The 24,804-nt window shown below is 49.2% G+C and overlaps 1 protein-coding gene across 2 annotated transcripts in view; it reads right to left on the bottom strand.

The window, feature by feature from the left end:
- The window catches only part of INPP4A (inositol polyphosphate-4-phosphatase type I A), a 171,692-nt gene extending 147,721 nt beyond the window's left edge, over positions 1 to 23,971 (bottom strand). Inside the window, exon 1 of one of the 2 annotated variants that reach the window (XM_064268432.1) lies at positions 23,912 to 23,971. The gene's annotated coding sequence lies outside the window, so the exon portion shown is untranslated. Of the gene's footprint in view, positions 1 to 20,483; positions 23,401 to 23,911 lie in introns of those variants that run through there. The other variant, XM_064268433.1, reaches the window with a different exon arrangement.
- Positions 23,972 to 24,804: the final 833 nt, after the last annotated feature.

The raw sequence follows: 24,804 nt of genomic DNA, 5'->3' as shown, positions 1-24,804 counted from the left end.
TAATTTCTTCTGCCCTAGTTCCATACAGAAATGTCACTTTGAGGACTGAGGTGCTCCTGACCCAAGTCATGGTGTTTTCAATCACCTCATATGCATGCGAAAGCTGAACAATGAATTAGGAAGACAGGAGAAGAACTGATGCCTTTGAATTACGGTGTTGGCAAAGACTACTGACTGTACCATGGACTGCCAGAAGAATGAACAAGTTTGTTTTGGAAGAAATACAGCCAGAGTGCTCCTTGGAAGTGAGTACATTTCACGTACTTTGGACATGTTATCAAGAGGGATCAGACCCTGGAGAAGGACATCATGGGTGGTAAGGTAGAGGGTCAGTGAAAAAGAGGAAGACCCTCAATGAGATGGATTGACAGTGGCTTCAGCAATGAGCTCAAGCATAGCAATGACTGTAAGTATGGCACAGGACCTGGCAGTGTTTCTTTCTGCTGTACATAGGGTCACTCTGAGTTGGAACTGACTCGAAGGCACCTGACAACAGTGGTGAAATCCTTGAAGGAGGGTGCTCTGAGGTCTGGTACCTGGGCTTCTGGCTGGATTGAGTATTGCTCTAGCTGGAAGTAGACCACTGGGTCACAAGATGTTTGGAAGCTCTTCCCCATTTCTTTCAATTTTGACCTGGCCTGTAACCTTTTCCTCGGGGGGTGGAGGGCAGTTAATGGCTAGGTATTATTATCTTTAAGATAGACTTCTTTAAAATATTACCTTCCAGAAACACATGGACCTTTTCAACTAACTCCAGAGCATTCCTACACAAGGTGCCTTTGATCCTAGCTCTAAAAACAGTGGGCTCCAAAGTGCTTATCTTTGCCTGGTCCATCACTGAGACAAGTGGCAGGTGTGGTGGCAGATGGGGCGGGGGAGGTGGGCCTCTCTGGACGCCAGAACCAGAAAGGCAGCGTTTGCAAATTTGTGTAGCCTTCTAGACATGACTGTCTGGTTGAGGGTGCTTCTGGTGTGCCATCTTGCCCTCACAGCATGTTGGGAGCTCCAGCCATGGTGCTTTGCATCAGTGATGGAAGGGACTCCTTGGGCAAGGACATTTTAAACACTTTCAAGTCATACTGGATGGGTTCTTCTTCAGCTTCTAAGTTTGTGAAATGTTCATGGTAGTTTATCACAAGTGGAGTGGATGTGAAATGAAGAAGCGTTCCTACCGCATAGCGCAACATTATGGAGGCAGAGGAGTTCTCGTGAGAGTCCTCATCTTCAGGACAGGGAGATGAGTAGCCATGGATCATGGAAGCATGCTGTGTGTTCTCATTCCCTCGTGTCACAGACATTTTTCAGGCACAAGGGATGTGGCTGTTGCTGTGCTGGTCCTAGGGATATACCAGTGAGCAGGACATGATAACTTGCCCCCAGAGTTACAGGTGTGTGTCTTCAAGTGTTTGCGAGCCTGTGTGGGACGCAGCAGGAGAGCGCTGAGTGATGAGACCTCCATGGGGGAGCACAGGGCTGGCAGGTATAGTCCCACTGGGTCTCCTGTGTGCGGTGCAAGTGGCCAATGAGCACCCAGATTGCTGTTCCTCTGGCTATGGTTCATTCCATACACAGTGGTTGTCCCCTCCCACCCCGGTAGTGGGGATCTGCTAGATCGGGCCCCAAGGTTGCCACCGAGGGAGCTCAGCCCTGACAGAAAATTGGAGAAGAACGAGTACAAACACAAGAGCTTAGAGGGCCTGCAGATGGTTGCTTCAGGAAGTGAACAGGCTTATTCTTGTTAATTTTTTCTCTAAAATGCTCCTGACGTTTTGAGACTCTACCCTGAGCCCTTTGTGACTGAGGGCTGTGTGGCCCAGTGAATAGGATGGCCCTCAAATCTTAGGCCAGGAGGGAAGAGGGCTGGAGTCAGAGTGGCAGGGTCCTCCGGATAGCACCTCCCTGACTTGGAAACCAAATAGGGGAGCAGGGCTGGGCAGAAGAGTCCAGCCCCTCCCCGCTTCGGGATCACGGGGCCTTATCCTCGCAGTAACCCAGAGGAAGCTGAGTCTGTACCACAGAGGCAGAGGACAATGGAGGAAGTGGAATTATTACACATAATGTTTCAACATTTGGGATTCAACTTTCAAGAAGGAAAACTGAGAGTGGGGGTACATGGAACTGTTGTTGCTGTTGTTGGGTACTGTTGAGTCGGTTCCAACTCATAGCAATCCTACTACGTACAACAGAACGCAACACTGCCCAGTCCTGGGCCATCCTTACAATTGTTGTTATGCCTGAGCCCACTGCTGCAGTCACTGTGTCAGTCCATCTCATTGAAGGTCTTCCTCTTTTTCACTGACCTCCATTTTACCAAGCATGATGTCCTTCTCCCGGGTCTGGTCCCCCCTGATAACATGTCCAAAGTATGTCAGATGAAGTCTCACCACCCTCACTTCCAAGGAACACACTGGCTGTACTTCTCCCAAGACTGACTTGCTTGTTCTTTTGGAAGCCCAGGGCATAGTCGATATTCTTCGCTAACACCATAACTCAAAGGCATCCATTCTTCTGTCTTCCTTATTCATCGTCCAGCTTTCACATGCGTATGAGATGACTGAGAATTCCATGGCTTGGTTCAGTACGCGTTAGTCCTTAAAGTGACATCTTTGCTTCTGAAGGCTTTAAAGAGGTCTTTTACAGGAAATTTGCCCAATGTCATATGTCATTTGACTTTCTGACTGTCGCTTCCATGGACGCTGACTGTGGATTCAAGTAAAATGAAACTCTCGACAACTTGAGTATTTTCTCCGTTTATCATGATGCTGCTTATTTGTCCAGTTGCGATGATTTTTGTTTTATGTTGAGGTGTAATCCACATCGAAGGCTGTGATCTTTGATCATCAGTAAGTGCTTCAAGTCCTCTTCACTCTCAGCAAACAAGGTTGTGTCATTTGCATAATAAAGGTTGTTAATCAGTCTTCCACCAATCCCGACGCCACATTCTTCTCCATATAGTCCAGCTTCTCAGATTATTTGCTCAGCATAGAAACTGAATAAGTATGATGAAAGGGTACAGCTCTGATGTACATCTTTCCTTTTTTGAACCCTGCAGTATGCCCTTACTCTGTTCGGATGGCTGCCTCTTGGTCTATGTACAGGTTCCCCAAGAGCACGATTACGTGCTCTGAAATTCTCATTCTTCGCAACGTTTATGATCATAACCGTAATTTGTTATCATCCACAGTCAATAAAATACAGGTAAACATCCTTCTGGAAACAATACCAGAAAGATGTTGCACATGTTAGTACCAACCAAAGGCTGGGAGCAGCCCAAGAGCCATCAACAGGGCACTGGTTAAGTAATCTACAGGACACCCTGGCAGTGGGATGGCATGTGACAGAACAGAAGAGTGAGAACTCTTTATTTCCAGTATGCAGTGAGTACCAAGCCACAGCCAGGAGAAAAGGTGAGGTGCCCAGGGAGCGTGCAGCATGTTACCATGGGTGTAAAAAATGTTTTCAGTGCATACATACCCATGTCTGCTGGCACATGTACAGAATGTCTTGGGAAGAATACACAAGGAGCACACATCATCGGTGCCTCCAGGCAGGAAATCTGGGTGGCTGGGGGATGAGGCAGACTTTACCATATATATCCTACTGTGCCTTATAATTTTTGAGCCATGAAAATGTATGCCTATTGAAAAAAATAAAGTACTAGTTTCCGAATTTGTCAAATAAAGCTATGTACATGCAGATTTGAATTGAAGTATTCCAACTAAGTGATATTACTGCACAGTCCGAAGAAGAGGGTTGAGGATTTAAAGGGACTCTTCTCTGGGCCAGTGTCACCCCAGCAAGGTAAGGCAATCAAGGGATAGGACAGTGCCTAATGCTGGCGACGACCACCATCACCTCTCCATCACAAGCATCCCTCGCTCTCTGCCCTTCACCTCCCCTCATCTCCAACTTGGCTCCTTCTAACATTTTCCTTCCTCCTACTATAGCACCACATTATACAGAATAGTTAAGTCGATGACTCAAGTCTCAGTCACAGAATTTTATAGCTGGAGGGTAGTTCAGAATCACAATCCCCATCCCCGTAACCGCTCACTACCAAAACACCTTCCACTAGCCACTGGCCACCAGGTTTCAGCTGAGCTCATGTTTGCACTGTAGCCACAGAAGCCAGGTGGTTCCACGGAAGAGCATGGCGGTGGAGGACGGGAAAACTGAAGCTGCCGAGTCAGCTCTTTCACTGCAGGGAAAATCCCAGAGGGCATGAGTATCCATTTCTAGGAACTCGTGTTTCTGGATTCTTCCCACCCCAACCTTTCCTCTTCCTCACAGCCAGCCTGGTGTTTCACAGGTGGCTTTGAGGGAGATATAGAATATTCTTCCCAGGTGTGGGTTTCACTTCTATCATTTCACAGACAAGGCTTTGCCACCACCACTGCAAGCACCAGGGATGCCCCATCCTATGGTTTGGTATTTCAGCCAACCTGCATCAGGGCTCCCCGCCATTCAGGGCTCAGCAAACTGTGGGGCCCACACCTGAAAGGGTGAGCCTGAGCTGACAGAGGAAGCGAAATCTGGACCTATAAACTCCCGAAAGTGGCTAGCAGAGCACAGGTACAGTTATAAGAACTTGGAGGCCTAAGGTGCGCCTGACCCAGGCCATGGTGTTTTCAATCACCACATACGCATGCAAAAGCTGGACATCGAATAAGGAACACTCAAGAAGAACTGCTGCCTTTGAACTGTGGTGTTAGCAAAGAATACTGAATATACCATGGACTGCCACAAGGACGAACACATCTGTCTTGGAAAAAGTACAGCCAGAATGCTACTTAGAAGCCAGGATAGCGAAACTTCATCTCACATACTTTGGACAAGTTATTGGGAGGGGCCAGACCCTGGAGAAGGACAAGGTAAAGTAGAGGGTCACTGAAAAGGAGGAAGACCCTCGATGAAATGGATTGACATAGTGGCTGCGACAATGGGCTCAAGCATAACAATTGTGAGGATGGTGCAGGACCAGGCAGTGTTTCGCTCTGTTGTACACAGGGTCCTTATGAGTTAGGGACTGACTCAAGGGCATGTAACAACAAATGATCCAAGAAAGGGTACCCGCAAACCATCAAAGTGACTATGGAATTACTTGTCATTTAAAATAATAATAATAAAAGCAGAAAAGAATAAATAAATAAATAAAAAAGTCTCGGAAGAACCTCCAGTGTAAGATGAAGTCTGGAATCCTGCAAAGGACCTGAAGGGCCTCAGACCCTTGGTGGTCCAGCCCTGCAGCTTTTCTGCCCCCTTCCTGATGAGTTACCCCAGTCCTCCCCACAGTCCTCTCCTGAGAGCCCCAAGCTCAAGCCTCCACTCCCCCAATATATGCTCATCGCTCCATGAAGGCCCTGTGATGTCCCCCAAAACCCAGGGGAGGAGGAAGCCATCCTTCCATGCTTCCATCCTACCACGTTTCTCTTGTAGTACCTATGATGTCACACCTAAAATCCTGCATACAGGAGAGAATATTATTAAGTTGATTAAATTAAAAAAAAAAAAGTGACCAAACCCTAAGGTGTAGCCCTTTCTGACCCCAGAGGAGCCCCCAGCTTCCAGCCTGCCAGACCAGAGGGCTCGTATGGTGAGCACACAGCTCACCATTGCTGAGGGCAGACCTCAGCCTTCCACAGGCACAGTGGCTTCTCCTGGAGGATTACTGGGGCCACAGCCATGTCACCCCCTTCTGTTCTCACCAGCCTCGCACGAGTGAAACTGCACCCCAACTTGAGCTCAAGGAAACAGACGGTCTTCCCAAGAACAGCTGAAGCTTTTCTCACTCCTGTCAACAATGACATGGTAGCTCTGTTCATTTCTTCACTGAACAAACGTTGATTTTAAATCTATTTTGTGCCAGGCACTACAGGGCACTCTGGAGATAATCTAAGCTATTGTCCCTGCCCTGAAGGAAACTTGTCTTACAACACCACAGATCCGTGATGCTCACAGGGCACGTCCCGAGAACGTGGCAATCCCCACATTTATGAACGCCACTGCAGGACACACGCGCGAATGGCACTATGGGAGGCAGCAAAGCATAGCTGCATGTTTTCAGGATTTCTTCAGACCCTCTAAGAGTTGCTGGGTACACTCCAAGGAGAGGGTAACAGGGCTCCCCAAACACAGGGCACAGGAGAGTCGGCTACTCAGCATTCCACTCAGGCCTTCAGGGCACCCACAGTAGATTGTTTTTATTTTGTTTTTCCTTTCAGCTGCCCAGCACGCAGAGCCCTGGTAGCATAGCAGTTAAGTGCTCGGCTGCTAACCAAAAGGTCAGCAGTTCGAATCCACCAGCCACTCCTTGGAAACCCTATGAGGCAGTTCTACTCTGCCCTGTAAGGTTGCTATGAGTTGGAATCAACTGCGTAGCAGTGGGTTTGGTTTGGGTTTTTTTTTAAGTGATCGAACTGCCAACTATAATAGCTACGGTCCGTTCTGGGTTCATAAATCTTGATGCAACTCCCTTCCATCCCTGTGACCTTGGCAAGTGATCTATTTCCGTCTACGTCCTCATCTGTCAAATTGAAGTTATCTTCCCTAGGGGAGGTTTTTGTAATTTAACACGCATAAAGCAAACAGCAGAGCCCTGGTGGCGCAGTGATTAGGACCTCAGCTGCTATCTAAAAGGCTGACAGTTCGAATTCACGATGTACTCCTTAGAAACCCTATGAGGCCAGTTCTACTCTGTCCTACATGGTCACTGAGTTGGAATTGATTAGACGGCAACGGGTGGTGGTGGTGGTGGCCCAGCACTCACCCCCGCCTCCTGGCAACAGTAGCCCAAATTCCATTAGCCAAAGCAAGCCACCCACCCTCTCACAGACTACTCAGGGTGGGGTAGGAAACTCAGGCCAGGGACACGGAGTGCTGACCTTCCCAGCAACAGAGCCTACTGTTTCAGGGGTGAGCACCTGACCCAGGCCGACCCTATCACTGTAACTCCTTCCCCTGGACACAGAGAAGAGCACTGTGGCCCAGCTGGGACTGGACCTACTGGGCTGAGGGCATTCTTCCTGCTCAACTTGGACCTGGGAGGGTGTGCGGCTGGAGCCCCATGCAGGCTCTGAGGAAGGACAGCACAGGGCAACTGTAGCCCCAAGATGAGGGAACATGGGGATTGAGGGACATTCTTCAGCTTCTGTGTAAGGCTGTGCCTCAGGCCTGTCCTATTCCTGGACCCTCAGGCATGTGAGCCAACCCACTCAGTCCCATCACTTCCCAATGAGAGAGCAGCAAGCTTACGAGGCCCGGCCTGTTGTGGCCCTCTGTGTAGTTCATGAGCATGTCAAGACCCTAGTGGACCCTGTACTCATTCATCTAATAGATAGATACCTACCATGTACCGGAAACCCTGGTGGCATAGTAGTTAGGAGCTACGGCTGTTAACCAAGAGATCAGTAGTTCGCATCCACCAGGCGCTCCCTGGAAACTCTTTGGGGCAGTTCTACTCTGTCCTTTAGAGTCGCTATGAGTTGGAATCAACTCGACAGCAATGGGTTTGGTTTGGTTTGGTTTTTGGTTTCCATGTACTTATAAAACAGAGGGCTGTTTTTGTTTTTCCTTTTCCAGGTATTAGAAATCCACTGGTGCCCAGTGAGCCCACAGGAATGAAGAGATAAAGGTAGCTTACAACGCAAGGTAACTTCCCACTCAGTATGTACAGGACCTCCCCGAGCACAGAATGTGCACATGTGGGTGGGTGGGCCACTCCTGACACTGCAGGACACCACCACCAGTCTGCAGGTGGTCTTATCCACCTTCCAAGGTCAATGCTGCATCCACTCACCTTGTCTCACAAGCTAGCACCGCTTCCCAAGGACGAAGTTCCGCCTGAGCCCTATACAATCCCCACCCAGGGACACATTCTGTGCCACGTGGGTGCTCGCACATTTGTGACAAGCGTAGCAAAATTCAGGCAAAACCAAGTGCTTCAGGCGTCTCCAGGCCTGCAGCGGTCACCACCTGAACTCAGGTGTTTCCCGAGGACCAACTATGCTCCTGACCCGCGTCACCAGTGCCACTGGCCACACGAAGCACGCTGATCACTGCCCTCCACATCTGCAGTGTGCTCAAGAACGTCAGCCTCCTCTGTGCTGCCCTCCCCAACTGCATGCTATTGACAGCTGTGCCCTTGAAGAGCACCAGGCTACGCGTCACCATCAGCACCAATTCCTTCCTTGCAGTGGCCCCACGTTCTGCATCCACACTGCATACTTAGGGTGTCCCAACAGCCTTTGCTTCCTCTGTAAAACACGTGCAGGACCCTGTTCACTGGGGCAGACACCCACCCATGGCACTAGTGGAAAGGGAAGGCAAGTCCCAAACGACACATAGATTGGAGCACCCGCGAAGGGGGAGAGAAGGTTTTTTTTTTTTTTCTTTTTGAACATTTCCTTGTGGTTGAGGTGAAAGTTTACAGACTAGTTTCCCATTCACCAACTGATACACAGCTTGTTTTCTGACACCTGCAAACCCCTGAACGTGTCAGCACTCTCCCCCTTCCTCCCTGGGATCCCCGTGTCCATTTGCCCAGCTTTCCTGCCCCTACCATCCTTCTGAACTGGGCTTCTGGGCAAATGCTGCCCTTTAGGCCTCGTATAGCTGACTGTTCTGAGGTATACATTCCTCACTGGGGTTACTGTTCATGTCATAGGCCTGCCTACTATATGGCTATAACGTGATCTCCGGGGTGATGTCAGTTCCAAGTGTGAAGGGTATCTCAGTGCCTTAGTGAGGAAAGATATTTCTACAAAGTTTGGTGGTCACCTCTCTTCAGTAAAAATTTTACTCTCAAAGATGAAAAGAATAATTCATGTTTTTAGTGAGAAAGAGCTGGCTAGCAAAACGGTCTAACGATAGCCACCAGCTCAGACATCGCGGGCAGTAATGATTCACGATGGGATACCAGGGATGGTGGTGCATTCATTCACTGTCAGCCAGCAGCCACACCCAGAGGGGGGAAGACGTGAAAGGGCCATTTGATGATTCCTGCCTTCTTTAAATGTGAGGTCAGTAAAAATTCAAGATTACAGAAAGGCTAGGGAGAGTATTAGAGGAAAGTACCGTTCGCTATAATTATTATTAGCAAATTTTCACCTTTAACTTTGGACACAAACAGAAATGTTCTCCTTTCCGAAGAATTCAGGAAGGGTTTCTTTGTAAAGATTCTCCAATACACGCACATACACGCATGCCTACACCCACAGGAGTCTAGTCAACCAGGAAGCAAAGCGCAGCTCCTATGGGGAGCTCAACCTCCTAGGGCTGCTGCCTTTTCAGGGGTGTGTGAGAGACACAGACACAGAGAGGGACACAGAGACAGAGAAACATACACGTGTACATATATGCAATAGAGGTGTATGCACATAAGTGACATGTATGTGCACACATAAGGGGTGTGTGTGCATGTGTGGATGTGTGGTGTGCGTACACGTGGAGAGTGAGGGCAGGTGACAGGGGCAATTGGCACAGGCAAGCTTTACCCAGATGTGGGGCAGACAAATGCTTACGCTCTGTGATCAGCAGGCATGAAGAAGGCCCCAAACTTCTCCTGGTCCATACCTATTCCTGGGTCTGACATCTACCACCAGAGAGGTTTGCTTGACAAATGCTCCAGGAAAACAACGCGTTCAATCTCGCTGACACCTACAGTACACAGTTCACTAGGTCTTTCATCCCTGACAGAAAGCAGGCTTCTGAAAGGAAACACAGGAAGAGGAGGGGAAACTGAGGGAAGATAAGTATAAAGACAGACCCAGGGGTCGTCCTCAATTCATGTGCTGAGGGCAGCCCTCTCCATACTCAGGACAGTGTGTGGTGGGCCCAGGGGTGAGTATGGAGGAGCCAGCCCCTCATGTCTGCCTTCTCTCTGGGCCCCTCCATGTTCAAGGCATCTCATCCCCAGGCCCTTGCTTGGATCTTTCACCTGCCTGAGCCTCTCCCCACTCTGAACCTGGCAGCCCTTCCCTTCTGGGGAAGCCCTGCTCCAGAAACACCCAGGGACTTCTTGGTGAGAAGCGGGTCTGGTCTGAGAGCCTTGGCAATGACTTTGAGAACTGAGATTAGAATTCGACCATGTCTAATCTTTAAATGAGGAAATTAAGGAACAAAGGGATCAGGTGACCTATTTTAGGCTCAAACGCAAAGGCAGGTGTGGAGGTGAGGAAGGTCTCACACCTCTGGGGTTTTTAGTCAGCTGCCCAGCCCCACAGCTTCCATGGAAGATATTTCCCAACAGCTTGCCAACACCTTCCCAACAAGCAGGGAAATCCATCTTCCAGAAAAGGTAACAACCTGCCTCAAAGAGACAGCTAGTTGCCTCCGATGTCCTTCCTCGCCTTCCTCCTTAGTAAGGGGCCTAGAACCCTGACTTTTCACTGGCATGGTGCTGTCTACCTCCCTTACAGCTAGGTGTGGCCATGGGTTCTGTTCTGGCCACAGCTGACCGTCGTCCTAGCAGCCACCTTGGACGTCAGGCCCAAGCCTCACCTTGGGGACATAGAGGGGTATAAGCTCTAACTTCCTACCTCTAAACCTCGGTATGTGAAAGATTAAAGCCTCTTTCCTTCAGGTTTTTTCTGTTACATGCAGCAAAGTCTAACTCTAACAATTTTACCACTCCTCAGTGATATCCAATGGCAAGAGAAGGTCAGCATCCTGGAAGGCTGAGAACTGGGGATAAGGAAGAGTACTATCTCAGATTTAAGTTGGTTAACAGCTCCATCTCCCCAGGGCTTCAAAGTATTCTCAAATTTACTCTGGTCTCCAGCCTAGGGTGAATACATTCTTGTAAGACCCTGTAATCATAAGAGTCATTTTGCTGTAGTTATTTTATAAAACAGTTTCTCCCTTATATAAATCAACACGCATATGCCTAAAAAAAGTTAACCAATCCTATTTCAGGCCTGACTGACTAGCAAAACTCAAAAAGCTTTAATATACCAAGTTCCTGTTTACTACCCCAAACATTTAGTAGCTTGGTTTGCACATTTAGTACAGACATAGACATCCCAGACAAATCTAGGTTATGAGGTAAAAATAGTCCTTGTTTTCATGCATTACAGCAGGTCCATTATACTGGGTTTACAGTCTCAGTCACAGGCTGCTAGTTGCAGTGACAAACCCTGGCACGGTCCTTTACAGTTTACAGAACAGCCAACCTTGGGGTCTGTAACTCTGGTCAAGTCCTGTGACATCCAGTTCCAAAGCACGCCCTGGAATTTGATCATCTTCTACCTAATCCTGCTTGGAGTGAGTCACACCCACTACAGTATAGCACCATCTTTGCTACAGAAGGGACTGAGGATGGACCTGCACAGCAGACGGGGTGACCCGGCACCCACACGGCATCAGGGCCAAGGCATGCACAGGGACAAAACCCCCACAGTCAAATCCCTAATGTAGAAGGCCAAGGTCACCCAGGTTAGAAAGTGGCTGAGATCAACTTTAACATCCGGATGCCTCTTAACAGCCCAGTCAGTAAAAGGCTTGCTGTATCCAATGGCGTCACCGTCGGTGAAGCATCCTTTCTCTTTGAGCAAGTCGGCCGCCCAGGATATAAGGCCCCTCACTACTTTACAACCCATCCACCGGCTCTTCTTCTCTGTTTGAGCCAACAGGTTAACATCTAGCTTGTTAAAGGTATCTGACAAATTAAAACATGATTAAATAATTAAGTTGACTCTCAAAAATGCAAAGACCTTCTTCCTCCCAGTGAAGTTACTCAAAATGCCCGTACGTCCCAAACCAGTGAAGTTACTCAAAATGCCCGTACGTCCCAAAGACAACTATAAGGCTAACCACAAACCATCTGTCTTGGGCAATCACAAGTTGAGTTATCTGCAAGACTATCTACATCATCAAAGGAGATGAGTTAAGTAAGGCAGGGCTCCTTTCTCATGGCATCCACAGTGTTTCAAGGAGAGAGACACGTGAATGAAGAATTTTAAAGCTTGCAGCGATAGCGGCATCTCTGACATACATCCATAGCTTCTTAGGCATTCTGCTTGAAGAAAAAGCACTCAGTTGTGACCATGAAGCTCTTTTTTTTCCCTTTAAATCAGTTTATGTTTTTACTGATAACTTCAATTCCATGCACTTGTTTTACAACAAGACAGAAACGGCTAATAGGAAATGAAATACATCAAAAACAGGATAAAACCAGGTGCTGGAGAGAGCTAGGAGAAGGACGTCAAGCCACCCGAAAGGGGAAAGACAGTCCAGACCTGCACCAGATAACAACTGTGCATAAATTATCAGGGTCAGTATGCTGGAGTAAAGTGGTCTCCATCAGGCCATGGGAAAATGACAACTATTTTGGCTTTGACATAAAATCTACAGTTGTACTGGGGAACTGTCTGCAAAGGGTCTCTGGAGGGGCGTGGGGATGCGGGTGGAGAAGCCAGGGAAAGGCGCTGGATGCTCGCCTTGCACCAAGACATCTGGTCCACCTGACATCAGGCAGCTTCGACGTCCATGAATGTAGAGTGGGCGCTCCAGGGCCTTGACCCCACGTCATTTCTTCTACTGCTGAATCACCAGAGGGAAGAGAAAGTGAAAGGCTGAGGAGGCAGGGGTTTGACTTCCAAGGCCACAGGCTAGAGAAGCACTTCCCTAAATAGATACAACGTAGGTGTGCGCATGCGTGCACAGCACCCAAAGACCAACTAAATCAAGAATAACCAAACTGAGGCATGATCACAACTCCATTCTGCTATAGGAGAGGGAGCCACCAGGAGGGAGGAACGAAGGGCATCACTTCACTAGATGAACAAGAAAGTGGCTGAGAATCAGGCTGCTTCACCAGGCTGCTGGCAGGTTGGGGCCAAGATCCAGGTGAAATCAACAGCCCTTCCCTTCCACCAGAGCGGGGGAACGTCTACCAGCAAAGCCTGCCCCTGAGGCCGATCCATTCACCCGCCTTCGCTCCCTCTTTCAAACCTGAAGAGTAACAATATTTGGAAGATTCTGGGGTATCTAATCCTATTCTAACTGGGATCTGTCCATCATTCCATTTTATCGGCCACTGAAATATGAATCAATCGCATAATGTGATCATTTTAACATTTGTACATGCAGAACACAATCAAAGCAATGAATATGAAACGTGAAAATAACGAACATTCTACCCTATACCATCGGAATTCTTCAAGTGCTTTTTTTTTTTTTTTATTTAACAAAGTGTCAGTAGAAGACTTGGCTGGGTCAGCGAGGAGCTGCCTGGAAGCTATGGCGCACAGCCCTTCCTGCTTCCCCCTCCCACATCTTTGACCTTTGCTGCTGTCCCCATCTCCCAGCACCTCCCTCTTCTGCAACATCTCCCCTCAGAGCCGCCCTGGGCAGAAGTCAGAAACTTACATACATTAAGCCTCTGAAAACATTTTTAAAACAGGCACTGTGGAGAAAACAGTTACCAAGACTGTCAAGTTGCAAGGGGAGACATTTAGTCCTTAGACAAAGAGCTCCAGTGAGACGCGGCATCCCCACCAGGCACTTGTCCAGTGCGCTGCAGTTCAGATGTCTCCTGCTTACGTTATTTAATCCCCACAGCCACCCTGTGAGCCAAGCACTTGCCCCATTTTACAGATGGGGAAGTTGAGTCAGGTTCATGTCCAGGACTTTTTCTTCCCACGTCTAACCTGGGCCCCCTCAAAAAAAAAAAAAAAAAAACACCCAGACACCACAAAGACATGACTGCATATGCTTTGTGATACAAACCAGGCCAACACCAGCATTAAATAATGCTTATCATACCCATCCCAAGCCAGCCACAGTGACTCAGGAATTGTCCTGTAAGGCTAAGCCACAAAGGAGGCCGGGGGAAGGACTGGCAGCAATGGACTTCAGTGGGGTCACCTTGAAACAAGGAGATGCCAATCTACCCTGTTAGGTACAGGATCAGTCAGGTGTCCAGGGTTAAGTTTGAAACCTCTTATGAATCAACACACTCCCTGCCATTGTCTTCCTACCTCTCAGAGTGGCCATGCCAAGGACCCCAGATACCTTCAGAAGGATCTAGCCAAACACCACAGACAAAAAATCCATCAGAGCAAGACCAATACGTTAGAAGTTTTTTTTTACTGTTGACCCCATGGGCTCCAGCTCTCAGAACACTCTATTCTGCCACTTCCACTGCCCCCTACCACACCGCTAGAAAGATCCCTCCCACCTAAGATCAATGGTTCTCAACCTATGGGGCGCCACAGACCCCTGAGACTCTGAGCAAGCTACCTACCTCTCCTTGGGAAAAACCAGATGTGTGTGCACATCCCTACTTCCCTACAGGTCCGGGCCCCCACCCCCAACCCCCCCAAGTCCGTGCTCAACACTAAGGATTGACAGACGTTTACCAAAAGCCACAGCAAACAACCTTCACGTTATGACAATACCCAAACACACACGGCACACAGATGACAGTGTTGTACAAAAAAGGGCATACCCTTCCTCCAGGAGGTGCACCTAGGTATTTTCTATTTTATTTCGAATTTTTTAAAATGCTGATGACAGCCTCAAACTGACCTTGTGAACCCGCAGCCCGCCAGCCTGTCACCTCCCAGGTGCTCTTCCTTCCTCCCTAATTAGCAGAAATGTAGCCAAGAAGGCTGGGTGAGACTGTTACTAAATACCCACTTCTATGTATTAAGATGAAGCTTTAAGGCCTCAGGGAGTCAGGAAAACCTGGAAATACCTCCAGCTCACTAGTTCCAGAAAGAATTTGCAACACTGGGCTATTTTGATCACACAAATTACAGGAGGTGGCTGCCTATTTTACTTCACCCAAATATAAAGTTGGGCCCTACTTGAGGAAAAAAAAAAATGAAACCCCACTGCCATGGAGTCGATTCCAACTCATAGCGACGCTACAGGACAGAGCAGAACCGCCCCATAGGGTTCCCGAGGCTGTAAATCTTTATGGGAGCAGACTGCCACATCTTTCTCCCGCAGAGCAGTTGGTGGGTTCCAGCCACTGACTTTTTGCTTAGCAGCCAAGCTCTTTAACCACTGCGCCACCAAGGCTCCATACTTGAGAAAAAAGGGGGCAAAGCAGATTATACAAGCAAAACCTGAGAGAGCTTCAAGCTGTCACTGAAAGTAGTCATTGAGGCTGTCTTCAGGCTGAGTTAACTCCCTAACATTTCTCAGGCCCTTGCTAACTGTACCACTCTACTTGTTTTCGTAAGTGAGCAAGCAGCAGTGTGCAAACCCTCCCCATCTGAACCTGCTTCAGAGGGACAGCTTTGGAGTCATCAGGCCAGCCCCAGGCCTCTGCAGCCTGCCCAGGGGGCTCCATCCCAGCTGGGCCAGAGTCAGACCTAGGGCTGGGGGTCTTATTGATCCTTTAGTGCCGAGTCCTGCAGGACGGTCTGGGCCGCACCAGAGGGGCTAGACAGGCAGAAGACAGAGGAACTGGGGAACAGCTGGGCTGGTAAACTGGTGTGCAGGGCAAGGAGAGCAAAGCTGCCCACAGGTTCCTCAATTCAAACTGGAGGCTCCCCACCCAATACCTACTCCTCCTCCTGCCTACCCTGGGGCGTGCCCTTTGTGGGTTCAGGAAAAGCCAGCCTCATCTCCAGCTGGGGATGGGAGTGGTCCTGATTAGACCAAGAAGCAAAGCCAAAATCAAACTGGTTGCAGCTGAGTTAATTCTGACTCATATCAAGCCTACAGGACAGGGTAGAACTGCCCCACAGGGTCTCCAAGCAGTGGCTAGTAGATCTGAACTGCTGGCCTTTTAGTTAGCAGCCGAGCTCTTAACCACTGCAATACCTGGGCTTCTAGACTAAAAAAGCTGTTCTCAAACTTGACCTTGCATCAGAATCATCTGGAAGGCTTGTTAAAACACAGATTGCTAGGCCCCCATTCTATTCAGTTTCTATTCAGTAAGTGGGTGGGTCTCATAACCTGCATTTCTAACAAGTTCTCAGGTGATGCTGATGCTGCTGGTCTGGGGACCACTAATGGAGAAAACACTGGCCTGAGCCAATCAGCAAAGAGCACTCTCATAGCCTCATATTACTGGTCCGGGGAGGTCACGTGATCCTCCCTGCTCACAGAGGCAGGAGGAAAGGGCTGGCATACACACAGTGGCTGGGGACGGGCAGGTTTCTCTCCTTCCCTGCTCCTGTGGGACAGGAACAAGGACGCACACAGCCCCACCAGCCCTAACAACCATCTCTCACTCACAAGGAGAGGAATGAAGCAGGGAGAGCCAGAGCGGGAGAAGAATCCCAGTCCTTGGGGAAATTGCTAAGCTGCTGACAGAGTAGAACTTCAACTCTGCGAAGTAATGCATGTCCTTATTGCTTACCTGGCAGCCAAAAGCATCCCAACTGACATACCCCATAATCTGAGAGACCCTGAACCAGGCATCCCTGTTTTATAATAGGATGCTGTTCCCCAGAAATACCCACCTTCATGCTTCAAGAATTTGCACACCTGGGCCCTCCTTCTTGAAAATTGAAATGAAAGGGTTAGGAAATGCACCATTAAAGAACGGAAGCAGCACAGGACAGGGAAGGAAGGGAGGCTGTCCACATCTTAGAGTGAACTGATTTTATCAGACAGCTTCCTAACAGCAGAAAGGGGCCGGAGCTGCCAGACCTCAGAGCCCTACCTAGCAAGGTACAAACAGAAGGGATGTGGTAGGAACCCGGGTCAGGAGAATTATCAGGTGTCTGTGGCAAAGGGCTCGGAGAGGGTCCCAGGAAGGCAGCTGGGAGGGGGCGAGAGCCTTCCTCCTCAGAGGTGCCCTCCCCTCCTCCTGGAGGTTAGGAGGTCCCCTTCTGTCTTTCTGACTCTATTCTTTATCACCACAGCATGGCCCCATCTCACCCCACAGGACATGTCTGCCTTCCTGTTTCCAAGGGCTTCACAAGTGAACCTCACTGTACAGGCTCTACAGGAAAAGGCTCTCACCTGCACAGGGGAAGGGCCTGCGGGCAAACACCAGGCCAGCTGGGCTGACTGACAGACACAGGCGGCATGAGGAAGGTGTGTGCAGACACCATGGAAATGCACACACAGCGCTCCAGCCTGGCTTTCCACCCCCCGCAGTCAGGCTGTGACAGAAGGAGTAGTTACAAGATGAAAGCCACAGAGAAACAGCTGATCTGATTCCAAGTCCCATGGAACCACATGTGCTCTATACGTGAACTCATCACAACAGCTCACATCCTCAAGTGCTCACCAGGCTCCATGCACTGCTCCAGGCACTGACGGGTATAAACTCACTTAATTCCCAACAACCCTACTACAATCAGTCCGGTTTTTGCAGATGAGAAAGCAGAGGCTCCAAAGGATTAAGCTACTTGCCTAAAGCCACACACCTAGTCTGAGGCTCCCAGGGAGTCGGCTCCAGAGTCCATAATTCCAAGAATAAAGTAGAGTAAAACTTGTGCAAGCGTGGGCAGAAGGAAAACTGAAATATTTTCTACCAAAACGAGTGACAGAAAAGTGGTCAGACTGCACCCTGTCCAAGGCAGAAAACTGCGAGACCCAGAAAAACAAGGCAGTCCTATCCAGTTCTGGTTCTCACAGGTTTCACTGTAAATGGTTTTGAAAGGTACATATGTGTCAGCAAACAGGATTGATATTGGGGACTCCAAGTAATTAATTTTCCTTCCTATATGGATACATAATGTAAAACATTTATTTTAAAATACTGTGTGACTGAATGGAAATGGCAGTAGATTCAGACAGGCCAGGGTCTGAACCCCAGCTCAGCCTCTTACAGTCACCCGCAGATGGTGCCTAATCCTCTCTTCACCTCAGCTTCCTCATCCATATCACAACTCACATCCTTACAGGACTTTTTTGAGGCATATGGAGACTTGGCCCAGGGCCTGGTATACAGGGGGTGCTCAGAAAATGTTAATTTTCTTCTCCTTTAGGATAAAAATAGCATCATAGTTAAAGGAGACGTCTAAGGCTGGCAAGAATAAAGAGGCCAAAATAATAACTTACACAATTCAAAAGAAAAACCTAATAAGAATAAAATGGGCAAAGGGTATGAACAGCTAACCCACAGGAGCTGAAATATAAATTAGCAAGAAGTGGTTTTCAGTATTTTTGGTAATTTATGAGCGTAATTAAAACAATAATGCCTTCTTTTAAGGTGGTAAAAGTTAACAGGGTTTATTCTATGAGTGCTGGCCCAGTGAAAGGTTTACAGGCAGTTTCACACACAGATGGGAGGAGTTTAAACTGATAAAGCCTCTTGGGAGGTGTTATGGGTTGAAATGCATCCCCCCCAAAATGTGTATCAACTTGGCTAGGCCATGGGTTCCAGTATTGTGTGGTTGTCCACCATTTTGTGATCTGATGTGATTATTCTATGTGTTATAAATCCTACCTCTATGATGTTAATGAGGTGGGATTAGTGGCAGTTATGTTAATGAGGCAGGACTCAATCTACAGGATTAGGTTGTATCTTGAGTCAATCTCTTTTGAGACATAGAGGAGAGAAGCAAGAGAGACAAGAGGGACCTCATACCACCAAGAAAGAAGTGCCAGGAGCATGTCCTTCAGACCCAGGGTCCCTGAGCTGAGAAACTCCTAGACCAGGGGAAGACTGATGACGAGGACCTTCCACCAGAACCAACAGAGAAAGCCTTCCCCTGGAGTTGGCGCCCTAAATTCAGACTTCTAGCTTCCTAAACTGTGAGAGAATAAATTTGTTTGTTAAAGCCATCCGCTTCTGGTATTTCTGTTACTGCAGCATTAGATAACTAAGACGGGGCAATGCGGCAAAATTATAAATTTAAAATTACCCTTTGGTCCAGAAATTCTACTTCTAAAGAGCTGGTAGGCTGAAATATTTGTGAATATTAACAATGATGTGGTTCACAGATTCCTCACTGTTTTCAGAGCAGAAAATTAAGAAAATTCCATTGACAAGGAATTGTTAAATAATCTATGGTACATCTGTACTATAGACTCCTCCCTACCTCAAAAAAAAAAGGTGGGGGGGATAAGGCTTTCCGTGCTAGATCTCCAGGACACAGCATTAAATTCAGAAAGAAAATCACAGAGAGTTTTGTATGTGACTACATCCACGTTTACAACAGAACAACTGTTCACTGAGAGGACCCAGAAACAGTGACATCTCAGTAGCAATGAGCACACCTGCAGCCCAGATCTTTGTTTCTAAACACCACGTTTGACTAAAAGGAACTAGGACTTCTTGGAGAAGCAACTGATTTCAGGGCTTGGGCAAGGAAAGTACAAGCTGAGTCTTGAATATTTGTGCCAGAAAGTAAGAAAGTGACCAAAGAATGACAAGGACATATCAAAATGACATAGGAGCCAGCTTGAAGGGGCTCCCACAGGCTAAAACTGGGATAATTTGAGCAAAAAATGAATAATGAGAAGAGTAACAGACTATAATCTATTGAGTGAAGCAGGAATTCATGAGTCTAGTGATACAAGAGGAGCCCTGGTGGTGCAGTGGTTAAAAAGCTCAACTGCTAACTGAAAGGTCAGCAATTCCAGCTCACCAGCTGCTGCACAGGAGAAAGGTGTGGCAGTCTGCTTCTGGAAGGATTGGAAATAGCCTTGGGGACCCTACAGGGCAGTCGAATTTGTCCTATAAGGTTGCTATGAATCGGAATCAACTCAATGGCAACGGGTTGGTTAGTTAGTGATATAAATTAAAAAATAAATAAGGGAAAAAGAAAAGTTCTTCCTTTCGGTAAAATTCTAACTAATAAGTGTAGAAGGAAATATGGAATGAGAAAATCATCATTTGGCCACTATCACAACAATTGATTCAGGCAAGAACCATCAATGGATTCCAGAACTCCTAGGTGAAAGGATGAGGAGTAACAGGATATTTACATCGCCTCAAAATAGCTTCCTATGAGATACACCGTTAGTTGCAAAGGGAAAACCAGCAACTTTTCAGGGAGGAAGCCCGGCAGATACCCCCTTGTATGAAGTTAACATCACCAGTAACCCGGCTAGTCAAGGGCGCGGGACTCCTGAGAGGATACACTTAGAAGAATGCAGCATCACCTCTGTGGTTCTCCTGCCAAAAGTACAGAACCTGATTCTAATCACGAGAAAACCTCGGACAAAACCAAACTGAGAGACATTCTACAAAATAAACAGGCAACAGTCCTTACAGGTGTCACTGTCACAAAATACAAAGGATAACTCAGGAACTATTCCAGATTAAAGGAGACTAAAGAGACAATTTAACCCAACACATGATCTTGATTTTCTTTTTTTTTTATAAGTACACTGGAGTCCTGGAGGCACAGTGGTTAAGAGCCACGGCTGCTAACCAAAAGGTCTGCAGTTCGAATCTACCAGCCGCTCCTTGGAAACTCTACGGAGCAGTTCAACTCTGTCCTATAGGGTCGCTAAGAGTCAGAATCAACTCGATGGTAAAAGGTTTATAAGTACATTAAGGAGCCTGAGTGGCACAAGCAGTTTGAGATTAGCCGCTAACCCAAAGGCTGCTGGTTCAAACCTACCCAGTGGCTCCATGGAAGAAGGGCCTGGAGATCTGCTTCCATAAAGATTACAGCCAAGAAAACCCTCTGGGGCAGTTCTACTCTGTAACACAGGGGATCGCCATGCATCAGCAGGTCACTGGCAGCTAACGGTGACATAAAGAACACCAATGGGCCAATTGTCAAAACCTGAATAAAACCTGTAAATAAGATAATAGCATTGCATCGTTAATTTCCTGATTTTATAATTGTACTATTCTTATGTAAGAGAATGCCCTTGTGTCTAGGAAATACACGTGAAGTATTTAGAGGTAAAAGGTCACCAAGGTTAAACAGTTCAGGAAAAAGTCTCTCTCTCTTTCCCCCTCACTCCCTCTCATATACACACACACACACACACACACACACACACACACACACACACGGTAAAGCAAATGAAGGAAAATGTCAACATTTGGGGAATCTGGGTAAAGGATATCTGGAAACGTTGGATTATTCTTGCAACTTTCCTGTGGATTTGAAATCATATAAAAATACAAAAAATTTTGAAGCGAGCAAGGTGTGTATGCGTATAGACAGATGAATTCCTGAGGATCAGGTCCTGATGGCATTCTCCTAAAAAGCACAGAGACTAAATGAAGCGAGACTCCTGCAGGGCGCTGATACATTCTCTCCAGGGCACGTGCTCTTCACCGAGCCTCCGCTCCAGGACACTGGAGAAAGAAGGTTTTGAAGGATCTCTCAAGAGCAGCTCATTAATCAAGTTCCACAAAAGAAGCAATGACATAATCAAGCCTTCTTCACTGCGGATTTGTGCCATTTTCCCCTCAGTGAAGGCAAAGCAGCCTGACACCATGAGCAGCTGATGATACGGCGGGAACTTTCCTGGCATACATAAGTTAAAAAGCACTTTTTCATAAAAAGCCAAAATAAAATCGTCTTGGTCCAAAGTCTCCCCCTGCACTTTGCCTTACCGATTTGAGAGTGAAGCCCTGGGGTGGGTTTGGGGGTTAGCTGGCACCACCGGGCCTTTCTGTTCCACCTTGTGGGGAGAATGTCTCTACATAGTCATCTGGTTAAAAGGACTTGTAGGGCCAGTAGTTCTGTCTGTCATAAAACACCCCATCTCTCTGGTGCTTCACAGTTTACAAAAAACCCTCTCTTCTGTATTATTTTCATCCTTTCTTTAAAAATATTTAAGAAAAAAAAATGTACTCAAGGATTTAGGTTAACAACAATATAACAAATTATTCACTTTCCAGAACAATGGATAAACTATAGTGTCTGCCCTTGGCTTTGGGTCTAGTTGAGAGACAGTTGTTCATGAACAGATAAACACTCTGAAATAGCAAAATCCAATGAAAACAGCTAGGTAAGTACAACAAAGTCTGTTCTCAGCTTGTGAAAAAAGCAGCCCTGCTTTCTGTTTGAATTTGTCCAATAGCCATGCCTTTAAGTTCTATTTTCAGGCCAAACCCTTTCAGTAATTTTGGCTTGTTGCTACATACAAAAAAAAAAAAAAAATGTTGCTGTAGAGTCAGCGAACCTGTAGGACAGAGAAGAACTGCCCCACAGAATTTCCAATTTCTTTATGGAAGCAGACTGCCTGCCACATCTTTCTCCTGTGGAGCGGCTAGTGGGTTTGAACCCCTGGCCTTTCTGTTAGAAGGCTGGCAGCCAAGCTCTTAACCACTGTGCACGAGGGCCCCAGGGTTCCCTAAGGCCCTGTAAATACCTGGGGGCATGTTTACAAGACGCGGCAGAGAAAGAGGCCTGTGGGTCTCTGCTCACGTGCAACACCATCCCCAGGACAGCATCATGGTCTCTGGACACTACCTCGCAAACAGAACGACCACGTGACTGTCCCACATGGGCACCATCATTCATCTTTCTTCAAGGAAACCAATGAATTGAATCTTCTGGGAGTAAACATTTCAGCAAAGAATTCCCAAAACAAAAGTCCTAGCCTAGATCTAAAGACGAATCACTGCCAGAGAAAGCCTGTTTTCAACCAAAGAAAATCCGGGGTTAATTCTAGGACAACCTATAGTTATTCTAGGTGCATTACCACTGCCAACATCACTTGGCTTCCAAAACAAACTCTGCAAAGTAGGTTCCGTCATCACCTCTTTAGAGATGAGAAAACAGAGGACCAGAGTGAGCAGGTGGCAGAGCCAGGATTGACAGGCAGGTTAACCTGTTCTTTCCCCAACCCCACCAGCTCCCCCAGGGCCCACACAGCCCACTGTGGACGGATGAACCAGGCAGAATTTCCCTGCAAAATCCAAACAGCCATCTCCTCCATTCCGCCGGTTTAGGTGTCACAAGGGCATGTGACAAGTCAAGTTCTACCCTTGGGCAGCCTCCCAACGTGAAACACATTCGCGGGGGGGGGGGGGTGCAAAACAAAAGACAAGAAGATGGGAGTCACCGCTGTCCTACATCCTCCTCATCCAGGGAATACTCTCCTGACCTGTCATTAGGGATTAACTCTGGGCAGGAGTTACATAATGTCAGGGGGCAGGCAGCAAGGGCAGGGAAGCCTGCCCATCGGGCGCCCTCTCCCACAAAGGCATACATTTACCTTCGGCCTTTTGGATATCGCAGTCTTCTCTGACCTACCCATTCAGGACTGGTTTTCCAAGAGGCGGTCAGAGATCCCTACGAACGTCCCAGGCCTCTTTAACCGATGAGCAGAGTCAGAAAGCAAGCAAGCGTAAAGAGCCGAGAGACGAGAAACGCTGTCGGGGGCTGTGGGCAGCAGCAGGGCGGAGTGGCGGGGACGGAGGCCAGATTTCCCACCCCGAACGCATGTTTATTTCCACCGGGCTACGTTCACGCAGGCACAGGGGCGGCCTTCGGCCTCAGGTCTCGGGATCCGGCCCCGGAGACTCGCCGAGCAGACGCCCGGCTTCGGGGCCCCGCACCCCGCGGCTCCCGGCTCCGACCCCGGCCCCTGCTCCGGCTCCTGCTCCAACCCCAGCTCCCGGCTCCGGCTCCTGCTCCAACCCCAGCTCCCGGCTCCGGCTCCTGCTCCAACCCCAGCTCCCGGCTCCGACCCCTGCTCCAGCCCCTGCTCCGGCCTCTGCTCCGGCCTCTGCTCCGGCTCCGGCTCCGGCCCCGGCTCCGGCCCCGGCCCCGGCTCCGGCCCCGGCTCCGGCCCCGGCTCCGACCCCGGCTCCGGCCCCGGCTCCGACCCCGGCTCCGACCCCGGCCCTGCGCAGCGCTCTGCACCCGCCTCCGGCCGGGCGCCCGGCTCTGCATCTCGCCAGGGGTCGGCCTGGGCTGATTCTTCCCCAGAGACGCGACCGCGGGCGGACCGCTAGGCTGCGCGATTTCCATGACAACCGCGGGCGCCGTCCCCGTCAGCCCGGCCGGCACCCGGGTGCAGACCCCCGCCCCGCGGTGCAGCCCCACCCCGCCCCCGCCCGCCCGGCCGGCCCACCTACCTGGTGCGCCCCGGCCGCGGCGCCCACCGCCCTCCGGCCCCCGGGCCGCGCGCCCGAGCCCGCAGGAGCGACGCCGCTCGGTGGTGCAGTCGCGGCTGCGGCCGCCCCGGCTCCCGGCTCCCGGCTTCCAGCCCCGGCCCGCGGCGCCCGCCCCGGCCGCGAACCCACGGCGCGCGCCGCAGCCCCAACCCGCCCGCCGAGTCCGAACCGCCGGCCTTCGCTCCGGAGGCCGCGCAGCCCCGCCCCGGCCCGTCGCCGCCGCCGCCTCTGCGCATGCGCGCCCCGAGAGCCGGCCGACCCGCCTACTGAGGCGGTGCCGCCGATCCCTCCCTCCCCGGCGTCTAGTCCTGCGTGCCCGCCACCATCCGCCCTCCCTGAGCCTGCGCACCCTGCTGGGGGTTCTTGACCTGCTGGGCTCACTTAACGTTGCACACGTACTGCGGCGTGTAGGGCCGGGTTACCCAACGAGCGAGGCAGGCACCGGCCCAATTGTGGCTTCCCACCAATGCAGTGCACAATTTCACGTGTTCCCCACCATGTCAAGGATGTGGTGAAACCCATGTGAAATTCCTCACCACAGATTAGCAATTAAATACAATTAAGGCCATGCCTACCTTGTTCAGTGCAAACCTTTGCATACTGTGCTTCCTGGCTATTGTGTCCCTGCTTCTGTCCCTGGCAGACACAGCCCCAAGGAAGAGCAGCTGGCTGCTGTGTGCCTCAGAGCAGGTGAGTTTCCGCTGGGACAGATGAACCAGTCTAGGGAGCCGATTAGGAAACTGACCAGCCAAGTTTGAACCCCTGCTGAGGATTTGCCTTTTCACCCCAGATTTACTGAATCAGAATCTACATTTTAACACCATCCCCATCACTTATGTACACTTAAGAATAAC

This window comes from Loxodonta africana, chromosome 15 (genome assembly GCF_030014295.1).
Source record: "Loxodonta africana isolate mLoxAfr1 chromosome 15, mLoxAfr1.hap2, whole genome shotgun sequence".
Lineage (NCBI taxonomy): Eukaryota > Metazoa > Chordata > Mammalia > Proboscidea > Elephantidae > Loxodonta > Loxodonta africana.
Note: the sequence above shows the minus strand (reverse complement) of the source record. Positions and strands in the feature narration are given on the sequence as shown.